The sequence below is a fragment of the Nomascus leucogenys genome, chromosome 2 (genome assembly GCF_006542625.1).
Source record: "Nomascus leucogenys isolate Asia chromosome 2, Asia_NLE_v1, whole genome shotgun sequence".
Classification (NCBI taxonomy): Eukaryota; Metazoa; Chordata; class Mammalia; order Primates; family Hylobatidae; genus Nomascus; species Nomascus leucogenys.
The window spans coordinates 89091452-89106743 of record NC_044382.1 but is presented as its reverse complement, the minus strand read 5'-3'; the positions used below and the strand labels follow the sequence as shown (position 1 = coordinate 89106743).

Below are 15292 nucleotides of genomic sequence, written 5' to 3'. Positions count from 1 at the left end.
ACAGAATGAGATCCTGTCTCAAAACTGATCCATTCATCAACTGATGGACATTTGTGTTGTTTTCACTTTTTGGCTACTATGAATGATGTTTCACTATGAACACTCATGTACAGGTTTTTGTGTGGACATATGTTTTCACGACTCTTGGTTAGCCCAGCAACTGTAGCCAGTTACCTAATCTCAGTTCTACTTGGGAGTAAAATTACTAGGCCATGCAGTAACTGTATGGCCAGAAGAACTGCCAGAGAGTTTCCCAAAGTCATAATACCAATTTACAATCCCACCAGCAATGTAAGAGGGTTCCAATTTCTCCAATTCTTGTCAACACTTATTATTATTTTTTTTAATTTTAGCCATTCCAGTGTGTGTAAAGTGATATGTCATTCTGGTTGTTTTTGTTGTTTTGTTGTTGTTTTTTGTTTTGGAGACAAAGTCTTGCTCTATTGCCCAAGCTGGAGTGCAGTGGCACGATTTGGGCTCACTGCAACCTCCACCTCCCGGGTTCAAGCGATTCTTGTGCCTCAGCCACCCAAGTAGCCAGGATTACAGGCGCACACCACCATGCCCAGCTAATTTTTGCATTTTTAGTAGAGACAGGGTTTCACCATGTTGGCCAGGCTGGTAATCTCAAAGTGCTGAGATTACAGGTGTGAGCCACTGCGCCCAGCCCTCATTCTGGTTTTGATTAGCATTTCCCTAATGAATAGTGATGTTTATTGTCTTTGCATATACTTATCAGACATTTTCATACCTTCTTTGGAGAAATATCTATTCAAATACCTTGCCAATTTTTAAAATGAGTTATTTGTCTTTTTATTGTTAAGTGTTCTTTATATATTCTAACTACTAGCCCCTTTTCAAATCAATGGTTTGCAAATATTTCCTCCCATTCTGTGGGCTGCCTTTTTCACTTTAAGGACATCTTTTTTTTTCCTCCCTCTCCAACTTTTATTTTAGATTCAGAAACAAAGCTATTTTTCCAACATATCCAACATGCTTCTGGCTCAAGGCCTTTGCACTGGCTATTCTCTCTGCCTGGGCAACCTTTCCCGGATCTTCACATAGTTCCCTCCCTCTGTCCATTCATGTCTGTCTCCTTAGGGCGGCCTTCTCTGACCACCATGTATAAAGTAGCATTCCCATGACTACCCCTTTCCTCTGCTTAGTTTTCCCTTATATCCCTTATCCCTGCCTGAAATTGTATTATCAGTTTCTCTATTACTTGTCTGTTTCCTCTATTAGAATGTAAGTTCTACAAAGACTAGAATGTTGTCTTGTTCCGTGTTCTATCTCCAACGCTTAACAAAATCCATGAGTCATGAAAGGCACTTAATAACATTTTGTAGAATGAATGAATAAATGTAAGAAGTTGGTGAGTTTCCCCAGTAAGGTTTACCGATGAAGCTATCCCAAGATGCAGATGAGCGATAGATACTGTTTTAGATAACCTGAAATGATCACTGGGGACTAGATGTAGGACCATCCACAGACACAGGTTCATTTTAACACATCTGTTTCACTAACACAAGAGTGAGGCCAGGCGTGGTGGCTCACGCCTGTAATCCCAGCACTTTGGTAGGCCAAGGCGGGTAGATCACTTGAGGTCAGGAGTTTGAGACCAGCCTGGCCAACATGGCAAAACCCTGTCTCTACAAAAAATACAAAAATCAGCCAAGTGTAGTGGTGCATGCCTGTAGTCTCAGCCACCTGGGAGGCTGAGGCACAAGAATTGCTTGAACCCGGGAGATAGAGGTTGCAGTGAGCCAAGATGACGGCACTGTACTCCAGCCTGGGTGACAGTGCAAGACTCTGTCTCAAAAGAAAAAAAAAAAAAAAAACGAGAGTAAGATATTCCATATGGGTACAATATCAGTAACAGCGGAGGCTTTCACCAGGTTCAAAGGGTGGGCCAACAATAAATCTTGGATTACTAAACCTCTCTCTGAAAGATTTTGTCATTTTGGTCTTCCTGGAGTTTGTTGGAAATTCCCTGTTTTTTGGAAAAAATATTTAATTTTGATTTGTCTCAGTCTAGCAGCTTGCATCTTCTTGCCAGTTAGAGCTCATTCTGGGGTATGTGCTGTCAACTAGCTGTCACGACCTTTCTTAGCACCAAGAGAAACCTGGGTAAGATCTTTGCTTTCTGCCCTTCATCCTCCATTCCTCGAATTCTCTACTGGCAGAATTTTACCTACTCTGTAGCTGGTATGTCTTATCTTTCTCTTCCTTTCCCATTCTTTTTTTTTTTTTTAGACGGAGTCTCACTCTGTCACCCAGACTGGAGTGCAGTGACACAATCTCGGCTCACTGCAGCCTCTGCCACTGCGCCTGGCCTTGATGTAAGGTTTTATATTCATTTTCTAGCAGATCTATGGCTTGATGCAACAAGCAAGAGTTGTGTTCCAACTTCTCTGTTTTCCAGCCCTTGCCAAGCTATCAACTCAGCACTCAGTTTGGATTAGAAATGGTCTATATAGTTTTCAACTATTGTTAACAAAGGTTCCTTTTGTGAGACATTCATCATCTGTTTTTTAATTTCTCAGTCTGGTCACCTGCAGCTATTTCAGCTGCACGATGCCATTACTCAAAACTTGAATTTAATTTTCTTTGTGAACAAGAGCACTTGCTATGTCTTTTGGAAATTTCTGACAACGTTTGATTAGATCACAGAACTCACTTCAGTCTTCTGCTTCCTGTTGTAAGTATTCAAGTCTCTTTTTAAAATAGGCGAGGCCAGGTGTGGTGACTCATGCCTGTAATCTCAGCACTCTGGGAGGCTGAGGCAGGCAGATTGCCTGAGCTCAGGAATTTGAGATCAGCCTGGGCAACAAGGCAAAACCCTGTCTCTACAAAAAAATACAAAAATTAGCCAGGCATGGTGGCATGTGCCTGTAGTCCCAGCTATGCAGGAGGCTGAGGTGGGAGGATCACCTTAGTCAGGGAAGTAAAGGCTGCAGTGAACCATGATTGTGCAACTGCACTCCAGCCTAGGCAATGGGATTGAGACTCTGTCTCAAAAAAAAATATATTATCCAGTTGTGGTGGTACACACCTGTAGTCCCAGCTACTTGGGAGGCTAAGGCAGAAGGATTGCTTGAGCCCAAGGGGTTCGAAGTCAAAGTGAACTGTGATGGCATCACTGCACTCCAGCTTGAGTGACAGAGCAAGACAATCTCAAAAAAAAAAAAAAAAAAATTAGACTGGGGGCAGTGGCTCACACCTGTAATCTCAGCACTTTGGGAGGCCGAGGTGGGTGGATCAGTTGAGGTCAGGAGTTCAAGACCAGCCTGGCCAACGTGGTGAAACCCCCATCTCTATTAAAAATACAAAAATTAGGCCAAGCACGGTGGCTCACGCCTGTAATCCCAACAGTTTGGGAGGCCGAGGTGGGCGGATTACCTGAGGTTAGGAGTGTGAGACCAGCCTGGCCAACATGGTGAAACCCCGTCTCTACTAAAAATACAAAAAGATTAGCCGGGCGTGGTGGCACGTTCCTGTAATCCCAGCCACTCGAGAGGCTGAGGCAGGAGAATTGCTTGAACCAGGGAATTGGAGGTTGCAGTGAGCTGACATCGTGCCACTGCACTCCAGCCTGGAGACAGAGCGACACTCCATCTCAAAAATAAAACAAAACAAACAAACCAACAAAAAAATATGAAAGTTAGCCAGGAGTGGTGGCAGGCGCCTGTAATCCCAGCTACTTGGGAGGCTGAGGCAGGAGAATCATGTGAACCTGGGAGGCAAAGGTCCTGCCACTGCACTGTAGCCGGGGTGACAGAGCAAGACTCTGTCTAAAAAAAAAAAAAATTAATTGACAAAGATTGATATACTCAAGGCATACAGCATGATGATTTGATATATGTGTATAGATTTTGTAATGATTATCACAATCAAATTAACACATTCAATGCTACCCTTGCTGTTCAGTAGATCCCTAGAACTTGTTCATCTTTTTTTTATTTAGATGTGGGGGTCTGAGCCAAGCTCAGAAATTGTTCTTCTTATAGCTGAAAGTTTATATCCTGTGATCAACATCTTTTCATTTCTCCTACTCCTCAGCCTTTGGCAACCATCGTTCTACTCTCTGCTTCTATGAGTTTGACTTTTTTAGATTCTACAAGTAAGTGAAATCATACGTTATGTGTCTTTCTGGGTCTGGCTTATTTCACTTAGCATAAGGTCTTCTGCTTTCATCAATGTTGTTGCATATTACAAGATTTTCTTCTTTTACGTGGCTTGAATGATATCCCATTGTATATATATACACCAAAATTTTCTTCATTCGTTCATCCATCCATGGACACTTAGGTTGTTTCCATATCTTGGCTATTGTGAATAATGCTGCAATTAACATGGCAATGCAGATATCTCTTTGAGATACTGATTCCATTTCCTTTGGATATATACTCGGAAGTGGGATTATTGGATTGTATGGTAGTTCTATTTAAAAAGTTTTTTCCCAATGACCTCTGAATGTTTTATCGGCCTCCTACTCCCCAAAGGATACCCTGCTTCTGCTGGCTGAATGTCTCGGCACTTTGGTGTCATTGGTCTCAAACACCTAGGGGACCTCCTATACCGTCCACTATCCTGTGAGTGGTGGTCTTCTGGATGCTTTGGAAGGAGTTGCTGCTATCCAGGGCATCACCAGGATTGAAGCCCTCCCCGTCTTCCAGCAGGTGGTGGTAGGTGGTGATCTCAGCCTCCAGCTTGATCTTTATGTTCAGCAGAGCCTCATATTCCTGGACCTGGTGCTGCCCCTCTGCCCAGGTCTGTGCCAGCTCCAACTCCAAGTGCAGCAGAACCCTCCATCTGCATGGCATAGCGGGTCTCCACCTCCCTCAGGCAGTTCTCCAATCTGGCTTTCAGATTTCTCATTGAGTTCAGGTTGATCTCCAAGGACTGGAGTGTATGTCTCAGCTCCGTGAGCATTATCTCAGCAGCTCTGATCTCAGCGGACTGCTTGGCGCTCTCCTCAGTCTGCTAGGACCAGTACTTGTTCAGCTCCTCTCGGTTCTTCTGAGCCAACTTGTCATATTGGGCATGGATGTCTGCCATGATCTTGGCCAGGTCCTGAGATTTGAGGGCATCTACCTCCATGGTCAACCCAGAGCTGGCAATCTGGGCTTGGAGGCCTTTTACTTCCTCTTTGTGGGTCTTCTTCATGAAGAGCAGTTCCTCCTTGAGAGCCTCAATCTCTGTCTCCAGCTTCAGCTGAGTGACATTGGTGTCATCAGTGGTCTTGCGGAGCCCACAGATGTCACTCTCCACAGACCGGCACGTGGCCAGTTCTGTCTCACACTTGACTCTAAAGTCATCAGCAGCTATATGGGCACTGTCAATCTGCAGAATGATGCAGGCACTGTCCACAGTACTTGTGAAGATCTGAACCCTCAAGTCCTCAGTGGTCTTAAAGTAATGCCCCTAGTCTCTGACCTGGGGTCCCTTCTTCTCCAGATGCTCCTGGACTTTGCTCTCCAGCCTCCATTTCTCGGTCTCCCAGGCTCCTCACTTTGTCCAGGTAGGAGGCCAGACAGTCGTTCAGGCCTTGCATGGTCTCCTTCTCGTTCTGGATATCCCCTATTCCCACCAGGTCCCCCAAGCCGCCCCAGAAGCTTGTGGAGTGGGACACGGAGATCCGGGAGCCTGAGCCCCCGGCACCTGCATAGACACTGGCCACGCTGCTGACCAGCTGGGCCAAGTAGCTGGGCAGCTGGGCAGAGCCCAGGGACCAGTAGTTGGTGGAGGAGGTGGTGGAGCGAGTGGTAAAGCTCATGCTGTCCGGGGAGGAAAGCAAGAGGACGGGACTCGGGTTTTGCCTAGGACCTAATTTTTTTTTTTTTTTTTTTTTTTTGCCAGAGCTTCACTCTGTTGCCCAGGGTAGAATGCAATGGCATGATCTCAGCTCACTGCAACCTCCACTTCCCAGGCTCAAGCAATCCTCCCACCTCAGCCTCCTGAGTATCTGGAACCATAGGTGTGTACCACCACACCTGGCTGATTTTTGTATTTTTTTATAGAGATGGGGTATCACTATGTTGCCAAGGCTGGTCTCAAACTCCTGGGCTCAAGCAATCCCCCTGCTTCAGCTTCCCAAAGTGCTGGGACTACAGATGCGAGCCACTACACCTGGCCCTATTTTTAACTTTTGAGAAACTTCCATACTCTTTTTCATAATGGCTGTACCGACTTACATTCCCACCAACAATATACAAGAGTTCTTTTTTCTCCACACTCTTACCAAAACTTCATGTTCCTTGTCTTTTTGATAACCATTCTAACAGATGTCAGGCAATACTTCACTGGAGTTTTGACTTGCATTTCTCTGACAATTAGTGCTGTTGAGCACTTTTTCATGTAGTTTTGGCCATTTGTATGGCTTCTTTGGAAAAATCTATATTCAAGATCTTTTGCCCTTTTAAAAAATTGGGTTATTTGTGGCCAGGCGCAGTGGCTCATGCCTGTAATCCCAGCACTTTGGGAGGCTGAGACAGGTAGATCACCTGAAGTCAGGAGTTTGAGACCAGCCTGGTCAACATGGTGAAACCCCGTCTCTACTAAAAATTCAAAAAATTAACCGGGCGTGTTGGCAGGTGCCTGTAATCCCAGCTACTCAGGAGGCTGAGGCAGAAGAATCACTTAACACAGGAGGTGGAGGTTGCAGTGAGCCGAGATCTCGCCATTGCACTGCAGCCTGGGCAACAGAAGGGGACTCCGTCTCAAAAAAATAATAAAAATAATTTTAAAATTCTGGTTATTTGGTTTTTTGCTGGTAAGTTGTATGAGTTTCTTATTTTCTTTATATTAACCTGTTTTTTTTTTTTTGAGACAGAGTCTCACTCCATCGCCAAGACTAAGTGAAGTCGTGTGACCTCAGCTCACTGCAACCTCCACCTCCCAGGTTCAAGCAATTCTCCTACCTCAGCTTCCTGAGTAGCTGGAATTACAGGCGTGCACCACCATGCCCGGATAATTTTTGTATTTTTAGTAGAGACAGGGTTTCACCATATTGGCCAGGCTGGTCTTGAACTCCTGACCTCAAGTGATCCGCCCGCCTCGGCCTCCCAAAGTGTTGAGATTACAGGCGTGAGCCACCGCGCCTGGCCTATATTAACTTTTTTTCAAATTTGCCCTCATTCCATAGGTTGCCTTTTCATTTTGTTGATGTTTCCTTTGCTACGCAGAAGCATTTTAGTTTGATGTAGTTCCATTTGTTTATTTTTACTTTTATTGCCTGAGCTTTGGTGTCACAGCCAAAAAGTAATTATAAAGACCAATGTCAAGAAACTTTTCCCCTAATATCAAGAAGGTTTTTCCTATGTTTTCTTCTGGGAGTTTTATATTTCAAGTCTTACATTTAAGTCATTTTGAGTTAATTTTTGTACATAATGTAAGGGTCCAATTTCATTTTTTTTTGCATGTGACATACAGTTTTCCCAACATCACTTATTTATTTATTTATTTTTAATTTTTTTGTTGGTTTTTTTTTTTTTTTTTGAGATGGAGTCTCACTCTGCCACCCAGGATGGAATGCAGTGGTGCGATCTTGGCTTACCACAACACCCAGGTTCAAGCAAATCTCCTGCCTCAGCCTTCCAAGTAGCTGGCATGTGTCACTATGCCTGGCCAATTTTTGTATTTTTAGTAGAGACAGGGTTTCACCATGTTGGCCAGGCTGGTCTTGAACTCCTGACCTCAGGTGATCCGCCCACCTCAGCCTCCAAATGTGCTGGGATTACAAGCCTGAGCCACCGTGCTCGCCCTATTTATTTATTTATTTTTTTGAGACAGAGTCTCACTCTGTCGCCCAGTCTGTAGTGCAGTGGCCTGACCTCAGCTCACTGCAGCCTCTGCCTCCTGGCTTCAAGCAATTCTCCTGCCTCAGCATCCTGAGTAGCTGGGATCACAGGCGTGCACCAGCACGCCCAGCTAATTTTTGCATGTTTTAAGAGAAATGGGGTTTTGCCATGTTGGCCAGGCTGGTCTGGAACTCCTGACCTCAGGTGATCCACCCGCCTTAGCCTCTCAAAGTCCTGGGATTACAGGCATGAGCCCCCACATCCAGCTTCCACATCACTTATTGAAGAGACTTTCCTTTTTCCATTGTGTATTCTTGGTACCCTTCTCAAAGATTAGTTAACCATATATACATAGTTTTATTTCTGGGCTCTGTCTATTGTTCCATTGGTCAATGTGTCTCTTTTAATGCCAGTATCATATTATTCTGACTACTATAGCTTTATAATATAGCTTGAAATTAGGGAGTGTGATGTTTCCAGAATTCTTTTTCTTCCTCAAGATTGCTTTGGGTATTTGGATTTTTTTGTGGTTTGTATGAATTTTATGACTGTTTTTCTATTTATTTCTGTAAAGAATAGCATTAGAATTGTGATAGGGATTAGAATTTTGATAGGGATTGAATCTGTAGATAGCTTTGTGTACTATAAACGTTTTAACAATATTGATTCTTCCAATCCATTAAGATGTAATAGCTTTCCATTTAGTTGTTTCCTCTTCCTCCTCCTCCCCCTCCTCCTTCTTCTTCTTTGTAGAGATGAGGTCTCACTATATTGCCCAGGCTGTTCTTGATCTTCTGAGCTCAAGCAATCCTCCTGCTTCGGACTCCCAAAGTGCTGGGATTACAGGTGCGAGCCACCATGCGCAACTCTATTTATTCTTTCTGTCATCAATATCTTATAGCTTTCAATGTACAGATTCTTCACCTTCCTGGTTAAATTTATTCCTAAATATTTTATTCTTTTTGGTGCTATTGTAAATGGGATCATTTTCTTAATTTCTTTTCTGGATAGTTCACTGTTAACGTATGGAATGTATGTGGTAGGAGTAAAAGTATATAGATTTTGTATGCAATTGAAGTTAAATTGTTATCAGCTTAAATTAGAACGTTATAATCATAAGGTGTTTTCTATAAGCCCCATGGTAACTATAAAGAAAAAAACCTCTGGTAGGTACATAGTTTGGATGTTTCTCTCCTCCAAATCTCATGTTGACATTTGATCCCCAATATTGGGAGTGTGGCTTAATGAGAGTTGTTTGGGTCATGGGGGCAGATTCCTCTTTAATAGATTAATGCCCTCTCTGCGTGGGGTAGGCAGGATAAATGTATTGTCTCTCTGTTAGTTCCAGAGAGAGCTGCTTGTTAAAAAGAGCCTGGCACCTCCCACCTCTTTGTCACTTCCTCTCTCACTATGCGGTCTCTGCACGTGCTAGCTCCCTTTCACCCTCCACCATGAGTGGAAGCAACCTTAGGCCCCCATCAGATGCCTATGTTGAACCTTTCAACCAGCAGAGCCATGCTAAATAAATCTCTCCTTTACAAATCACCCAGCCTTTTTTTTTTTTTTTTTTTTTTGAGACGGAGTTTCACTCTTGTTGCCCAGGCTGGAGCGCAATGACTTGATCTCGGCTCACCTCAACCTCTGCCTCCTGGGTTCAAGCTAAATTTTTTGTATTTTTAGTAGAGACGGGATTTCTCCATGTTGGTCATGCTGGTCTTGAACTCCCGACCTCAGGTGATCTGCCTACCTCAGCCTCCCAAAGTGCTGGGATTGCAGGCGTGAGACACTGCATCCAGCCTCAGCCTTTCCTTTATAAATTGCCCAATCTTTATAGCAACATAAAACAGCTTAGGCGGCCGGGCACGGTGGCTCACGCTTGTAATCCCAGCACTTTGGGAGGCCGAGGCGGGCGGATCACGAGGTCAGGAGATCGAGACCACGGTGAAACCCCGTCTCTACTAAAAATACAAAAAAAATTAGCCGGGCGTGGTGGCGGGCGCCTGTAGTCCCAGCTACTCGGAGAGGCTGAGGCAGGAGAATGGTGTGAACCCAGGAGGCGGAGCTTGCAGTGAGCCGAGATTGCGCCACTGCACTCCAGCCTGGGTGACAGAGCGAGACTCCATGTCAAAAAAAAAAAAAAAATACAGCTTAGGCTGGGCACGGTGGCTCACGCCTGTAATCCCAGCACATTGGGAGGCTGAGGCGGGCAGATCACAAGATCAGGAGTTTGAGACCAGCCTGATCAACATGGTGAAACCCCATCTCTACTAAAAATACAAAAATTAGCCAGGCATGGTGGCATGCACCTGTAATCCCAGCTACTCAGGAGGCTGAGGCAGGAGAATGGCTTGAACCCAGGAGGCGGAGGTTGCAGTGAGCCAAGATTGTGCCACTGCACTCCAGCCTGGGTGACAGAGTGATACTTTTTGTCTCTAAATAAATAAATAAAACAGCCTAAGTCTGGGTGCAGTGGCTCACACCTGTAATCCCAGCACTTTGGAAGGCCAAGGCGGGTGGATCACTTGAGGCCAGGAGCTCGAGACCAGCTTGGCCAACATGGTGAAACCCCATCTCTACTAAAAATACACAAATTTGCTGAGCGTGGTGACACATGCTTGTATTCCCAGCCACTTGGGAGGCTAAGACAGGAGGACCATTTGAATCTGGGAGGCAGAGGTTGCAGTGAGCTGAAATAGTGCTACTGCACTCCAGCCTGGGTGATTTAAAAAAAAAAAAAAAGAAAGAAAGAAAAAGAAAAAAACAGACAAAGAAAAAGAAAGGAATCAAAGCATACCATTACAAAAAAATTCAACAAATCACAAAGGAAGAAAGCAAGATTGAAAGAAAGAAACAACAAAGTAGTCAGTAAATAATTAACAAAATGACAACAGTAAGTCCTTACCTATCAATAAATACTTTACCTGTCAATAATTACTTTAAATGTAAATGAATTAAATTCTCCAATCAAAAGACAGAGTAGCTGAATGGATTTAAAAAAAAACAGATCCAACAATATGCTACTTACAAGAGACTCATTTTAGCATTAAGGGGACACACAGACTGAAAGTGAAGGGATGGAAAAAGATATTTCATGCAAACAGTAACCAGGGGAGCGAAAGGGTGGCTATACTTACATCAGACAAAACAATCTTTCAACTCCCTCTCTCTCCTTCTGCTCCTCTTCCCTTGTCCTTCCATGAAAAAAAGAAAAAGAAAGAAAGAAAGAAAAAAGAAAAAAATAGACTTTCACTCGGTCTGTCATGAGAAACAAAGAAGGTTAATATATGATGATGAAAGGGTCAATTAATACAGGATATAACAATTGTAAATATACATGCACCCAACATTGGAGCACCTAAATATAGAAAGCAAATATTAACAAAACTGAAGAGAGAAATAGACAGCAATACGATAACAAAGAACTTCAGTACCCCACTTTCAACAATGGAATCATCCAGACAGAAAAATCAGTAAGGAAACAGAAGACTTGTATAATGCTATAGACCAAATGAACCTAACATCTGTTCATATATGCAACATGCCATCCAATAGCAGTGGAATACACATTCTTTTCAAGCACACATGGAACATTCTTCCAGATAGATCACGTTTTGGGCCACAGAACAAGTCTTAACAAATTTAAGAATATTAAAATCATCTAAAGTATTTTTTCAGACCATAATAGTATAAAACTAGAAATCAATAACTGAAGGAATTTTAAAAAATTAATATGTAGGCCGGGCACGGTGGCTCACGCTTGTAATCCCAGCACTTTGGGAGGCCGAGGCGGGCGGATCACGAGGTCAGGAGATCGAGACCACGGTGAAACCCTGTCTCTACTAAAAATACAAAAAATTAGCTAGGCGTGGTGGCGGGTGCCTGTAGTCCCAGCTACTAGGAGAGGCTGAGGCAGGAGAATGGCATGAACCCGGGAGGCGGAGCTTGCAGTGAGCCGAGATTGCGCCACTGCACTCCAGCCTGGGCGACACAGCGAGACTCCATCTCAAAAAAAAAAAAAAAAAAAAATTAATATGTAGAAATTAAATGACATACTCCTGAACAAATCAAAAGTGAAATCAAAAAGTATCTTGAGACAAAGAAAAATGGAACGCAACATGCAAAACTCATGAGACGCAGCAAACACACAGGTAAGAGGGAAGTGGATAGCAATAAATGCCTACATTAAGGAAAAAGAAAGATCTCAAATAAACAACCTAACTTCACGTCTCAAGGAACTAGAAAAAGAACAAACTAAGCCCAAAGTTAGCAGAAAGGAGAAAATAAAATTTAGAGCAGAAGTATTTAAGTATTTTAAATCCAAGGTCTTAACCTTGGACCTGTTTTGACCCTTTTGAATTCAGGCTTTGTCTCCTGACTTAAATTAACTTCATTAAAGTATGTTTCATTCCTGAAAGTTTTGCAAAAGCCCTTGTAAAAACTAGTGATATTTCCACTGAGTTCTTGTTTTCCAATAATTTTTCCTGTTTCTTTTCATTCCTGTTTTTCATTGTGGCCTAAAATAACAACAGGATTTACCACTGGCATTTGATTTGTTCCTTCAAGCCGTTTGATTACATCTTTAATCCCTCAAAGAGATTCTTATGATTCTTAGTTGTATCTTGGATTCCACAAAAGATTTCTTTGTATCTTTGATGATCTCTGATAATCTGACAACTTTCTAAGACTCTTTTTTTTTTTTTTTTTTTTTTTTTTTTGAGACAAGGTCTCACTCTGTCACCCAGGCTGGAGGGCAGTGGCTCGATCATGGCTCACTGCAGCTTCAGCCTTCACAGGCACAGGTGATCCTCCTACCTCAGCCACCCAAGTAGCTGGGACTACAGGCATACACCACCACACCCAGCTAATTTTTTGTAGAGAAGATGAGATTTCACCACGTTGCCTAGGCTGGTCTCATACTCCTGGGATCAAGCAATTCCCTCGGCCTCCCAACGTGCTAGGATTCAGGCATGAGCCACTGTGCCTGGCCACAACATTTCTTTTTGTCCTGAAGAGGTTTTTAATTTCTGCAAGCATACTACCAGTCACTTCATATCTTTTTTTTTCTTTTTATTGACAGAAGCATTCTCCATGAAGAAAATGCCAAAGTAATTACTTCCTAGTAAGGCAGTTATAATTTCCCAAGGCACTTATTACAACTCAGGCCATGGAGATTAGACTGGAGGACAGTGATGTGGCAGAGAAGAGACAGAAGTGACAGAGATAAGAGCCTGGGCCCAGGAGCAGGCAGTAGGTGACTAGTTGAAGCTGATTCCTGACAGAGCCAGGGTGAAAAGGAGAGCCCAAGGGAAGAAGGAGCTGGAGCTTGGAATCCATTGCTCCCCACAGGAATTCCTGCTGTGTAGTATCTGGCCATGGTACCCAGGTCTGAATTCTAAAATCAAGTAAGGCAGGCGCATCCCCAGATCTTATTCCCACCCTGATGCAACTGGACCCTCTCCTTAGCAGTATGGCTACTACTAGTGGTACCTTTCCAGAATGTTCCTTCAGGATGCTTTGCTGTCATCTGCCCCCAAGATTGTTGTAATACACACACAAATCTGCAATGAGTATGATGTGACTGGTACCTCTGAAAGTCACACCATCCACAACTTGCACAATCATACACTGTGGACTGTCCCTCCTACCTCCTGCAATGTGACCCCCTACTTCCTGAAAGCCCCCTTGGGCTTCTTTAACTCCCTACCCTAAATTGATCCTAAAAATAAGCATTCCTGACTGGGCGCGGTGGCTCACCCCTGTAATCCCAGCACTTTGGGAGGCCAAGGCAGGTGGATCATCTGAGGTCTAGAGTTCAAGACCAGCCTGGCCAACACAGGGAAACCCTGTCTCTACTGAAAATACAAAAATTAGCAGGGCGTGGTGGCACGTGCCTGTAATCCAGCTCCTCGGGAGGCTGAGGCACGAGAATCGCTTAAACCTGGGAGGCAGAGGTTGCAGTGAGCCGGGATCATGCCATTGTATTGCAGCCTGAACGACAGAGTGAGACTCCGTCTCAAAAAATAAATAAAAATAGGCACTCAGTTTCTTCTGGGAAAGTTTGCATCTCTAGCTCATTTCACCTCCCAGTATTGCCACTCAAGACAGAAGGTAGACCAGGCTTGGTGGCTCACATCAGTAATCCTAACACTTTGGAAGGATCACTTGAGCCCAGGAGTTTGAGACGAGCCTGGGCAATGCAGACAGACCTCATCTCTAGTAAAAATGAAAAATTAGCTGGGCATAGTGGCCAGTGCCTGTAGTCCCAGCTACTGAGGAGGCTAAGGTGGGAGGATTGCCTGAGCACAGGACGTTGAGGCTGTAGTGAGCCATAATCATGCCATTGCACTCCAGCCTGGTGACAGAGAAACACCCTGTCTCTAAAAGAAAATAAAAGGAAACGGCTGGGTGCGGTGGGTCACACTTGTAATCCCAGCACTTCGGAAGGCCGAGTCAGGCGGATCACTTGAGGTCAGGAGTTCGAGACCAGCCTGGCTAATATGGTGAAACCCTGTCTCTACTAAAAATACAAAAAATTAGCTGGGCATTGGCCAGGTGCGGTGGTTCACGCCGGTAATCCCAGCACTTTGGGAGGCCGAGGCGGGCAGATCACGAGGTCAGGAGATCGAGACCATCCTGGCTAACCCAGTGAAGCCCCTCTCTAGTAAAAATACAAAAAATTAGCTGGGCATGGTGGCGGGCGCCTGTAATCCCAGCTACTTGGGAGGCTGAGGCAGGAGAATGGCGTGAACCCGGGAGGCGGAGCTTGCAGTGAGCCAAGATTGCGTCACTGCACTCCAGCCTGGGCCACAGAACGAGACTCCGTCTCAAAAAAAAAAAAAAAAATTAGCTGGGCATGGTGGCTCGTGCCTGTAATCCCAGCTACTTGGGAGGCTAAGGCAGGAGAATCGCATGAACCTGGAAGACAGAGGTTGCAGTGAGCTGAGATCAAGCCACTGCACTCCAGCCTGGGCGACAGAGCAAGACTTCGTCTCAAAAAAAAAAAAAGGAAATAAAAAGAAATAACGTAAGTCCCTGAGGTCATAAGTATCCAGAGAAGCCCAGAATCTTAAAGGAAATAGTTAAGCTGCATAAGAAATTGAGTACCATTTGATTTTGCTCATGAGAGAGAAGTGTAAGGAGGAGGGACTGGGTATAGGGAGGCCCGGATCCCATTCTCAGGTGTGCCATTAGCTGAGCTCATAGTTTACCTCGGGCCTTTTACTCTGGACTTCATAGATGTCACCTGTAAGATAAGTGGACTGAACTAGATGATCATGAGGAGTACTCCTACATGTGTACAGTGGTCACGGGTTAGTGACCAGACTTTGAAGGAACAGTGATAAACCTAGAAAAGTGAACTACTCTTCTGGGAGGAGCTGACTTGGGCGAAGTTGCTCATTTGAGAGAAATAACTAATGGCATATTACCTAGACCTGGACAAGCAGCCTGACTCTTTCCTTGTGTTATTTTCACACAAAGTCAGAGCCACGTCT

The 15292-nt window shown here is 44.2% G+C and overlaps 1 pseudogene; it reads right to left on the bottom strand.

Annotated features, from left to right (window-relative positions):
- Positions 1–4489: 4489 nt before the first annotated feature.
- LOC105739389 lies at positions 4490–5803 on the bottom strand (annotated as a pseudogene).
- Between the last annotated feature and the right edge of the window lie 9489 nt (positions 5804–15292).